The sequence below is a fragment of the Coturnix japonica genome, unplaced genomic scaffold (genome assembly GCF_001577835.2).
Source record: "Coturnix japonica isolate 7356 unplaced genomic scaffold, Coturnix japonica 2.1 chrUnrandom900, whole genome shotgun sequence".
NCBI classification, from domain to species: Eukaryota; Metazoa; Chordata; class Aves; order Galliformes; family Phasianidae; genus Coturnix; species Coturnix japonica.
In genome coordinates this window covers 4,661-7,222 of record NW_015440252.1, presented here as the reverse complement: position 1 = coordinate 7,222, position 2,562 = coordinate 4,661, and positions in this window count along the sequence as shown.

Here is a 2,562-nt window from a genome sequence, read left to right as displayed (position 1 = left end):
GCTGTTATGGGGTCAGGTTGCTATGGGGTGGGGGCTGCTATAGGGCAGAGTGGCTATGGGGTGAGGCAGTGGGGTGGGGGCTGCTATGGGGTACAGCTGTTATGGGGTCAGGCTGCTATGGGGTGGGGGCTGCTATAGGGCAGAGCTGCTATGGGGTAGAGCTGTTATGGGGTCAGGTTGCTATGGGGTTGGGGCTGCTATGGGGCAGAGTGGCTATGGGGTCGGGTTGCTATGGGGCAGAGCTGCTATGGGGTTGGGTCTGCTATGGGGTGGGGGCTGCTATGGGGCAGAGTGGCTATAGGGTCAGGCTGCTATGGGGTTGGGTCTGCTATGGGGTGGGGGCTGCTATAGGGCAGAGCTGCTATGGGGTAGAGTGGGTATGGGGTCAGGCTGCTATGGGGTGGGGGCTGCTATAGGGCAGAGTGGCTATGGGGTCAGGTTGCTATGGGGTGGGGGCTGCTATGGGGTGGGGGCTGCTATAGGGCACAGTGGCTATGGGGCAGAGCTGCTATGGGGTCAGGTTGCTATGGGGTGGGGGCTGCTATGGGGCAGAGTGGCTATGGGGCAGAGCTGCTATGGGGTTGGGGCTTCTATAGGGTGGAGTGGCTATAGGGTCAGGTTGCTATGGGGTCAGGTTGCTATGGGGTTGGGGCTGCTATAGGGCAGAGTGGCTATAGGGTCAGGCTGCTATGGGGTTGGGGCTGCTATGGGGTCGGGCTGCTATGGGGTGGGGGCTGCTATAGGGCAGAGCTGCTATGGGGTAGAGCTCTTATGGGGTCAGGCTGCTATGGGGTCAGGTTGCTATGGGGTTGGGGGCTGCTATAGGGCACAGTGGCTATGGGGCAGAGCTGCTATGGGGTTGGGTCTGCTATGGGGTGGGGGCTGCTATAGGGCAGAGCTGCTATGGGGTAGAGTGGCTATGGGGCAGAGCTGCTATGGGGTCGGGTTGCTATGGGGTGAGGGATGCTATGGGGTAGAATGATTATGGGGTCAGGTTGCTATGGGGTGGGGGCTGCTATAGGGCACAGTGGCTATNGCTATGGGGTAGAATGATTATGGGGTCAGGTTGCTATGGGGTGGGGGCTGCTATAGGGCACAGTGGCTATAGGGTCAGGCTGCGATGGGGTTGGGGCTGCTATAGGGCAGAGCTGTTATGGGGTAGAGTGGTTATGGGGCAGAGCTGCTATGGGGTTGGGGTTGCTATAGGGCAGAGTGGCTATAGGGTCAGGTTGCTATGGGGTTGGGGCTGCTATGGGGTGGGGGCTGCTATGGGGTAGAGTTACTATGGAGAACGGTTGTTATGGGGTGGGAGAAGCTATGGGGCGGGGGCTGCTATGGGGCAGTGATGTGGCACTGAGGTCGGGTTATGGGGTTGGGTTGGTGTGTGGGGTTGGGATTAGGATTGGGATTAGGATTGGGATTGGGGTCAGGATTAGGGTCAGGATTGGGATTGGGATTAGGATTGGGATTGGATGCAGATTGGGATTGGGGTCGGGATTAGGGTTAGGATCAGGATTGGGTTTGGGATCCTGAATTGGAATTGGGATTGGGATCGTGGATTGGGGTCAGGATTAGGGTCACGATTGGGATCCTGGATTGGGGTTGGGATTGAGATTAGGATTGGGATTGGGGTCAGGATCAGGATTGGGGTCAAGATTAGGATTGGGATCCTGCATTAGGATTGGGATCAGGATTTGGGATTGGGGTCAGGATTTGGGATTGGGGTTGGGGTCGGGATTAGGATTGGAATCCTGTATTGGGATTAGGATTGTTAATAGGATTGGGATTGGGGTCAGGATTAGGAATGGGATTGGGATCCGGGATTGGTATTGGGATTAGGATTGGGATTGGGATTGGGGTCAGGATCAGGATTGGGATTGGATTAGGATTGGGATCCTGCATTAGGATTGGGATCAGGATTTGGGATTGGGGTCAGGATTGGGATTGGGTTTGGGGTTGGGGTTGGGATTAAGATTGGGATTAGGATTGGGATTGGGATCCTGGATTGGGGTTGGGATTGGGATCGGGATCAGGATTAGGACTGGGAGTAGGGTTGGGGTCAGTATTAGGATTAGGATTAGGATTGGGGTCAGGATTGGGATTGGGGTCAGGATTAGGATTGGGATCCTGCATTAGGATTGGGATCAGGATTTGGGATTGGGGTCAGGATTGGGATTGGGATCAGGATTAGGATTGGGATTCTGTATTGGGATTAGGATTGGGGTCAAGATCAAGATTAGGGTCAGGATTGGGATTGAGATCCTGGATTGGGATTGGGATTGGGGTCAGGATCAAGATTAGGATCAGGATTGGGATCCGGGATTGGGGTTGGGATTAGGATTGGGATCGTGGATTGGGATTGAGGTGAGGATTTGGGATTGCTATTAGGATTGGGATTGGGGTTAGGGTCAGGATTGGGATTGGGATGGGGATTAGGGTTGGGATTGGGATTAGGATTAGGGCTGGGGTCGGGATTGGGATCCTGAATTAGGATCAGAATTGGGGTCGGGATTGGGATCGGGGTCAGGATTGGGATTAGGAATGGGATTAGGGTTGGGATTA